Here is a 304-nt window from a genome sequence, read left to right as displayed (position 1 = left end):
TTTCAAATAATTCAGTTTTAAAGTTCACCCGGACTTTTGAATCACCCGGTAAATGTTAATAATTAATGACATTTTATCAGGTAACATGGTATCAGTTTTCGCTTCTAAAGCCTGTTTGATGCACTAACGAATGCGAATTTTCGAATTCGTCACTGCCATAAAATTTCACTCTGATGCGTGATTTTTTGAATCCAACGCGAAAAGAGCATCTTGCTGTTTTTCAGTTTTAACTTCCTTTATTATTATTATTATTTCAAATGACAGAGAACTTGAGAAATTGGCAAAATACAAATAGAACTAAATC

This window comes from Uloborus diversus, chromosome 8, assembly GCF_026930045.1.
Source record: "Uloborus diversus isolate 005 chromosome 8, Udiv.v.3.1, whole genome shotgun sequence".
Taxonomy (NCBI): Eukaryota; Metazoa; Arthropoda; class Arachnida; order Araneae; family Uloboridae; genus Uloborus; species Uloborus diversus.
The sequence above is the reverse complement of the archived record's forward strand: the minus strand, read 5'-3'. Positions refer to the sequence as shown.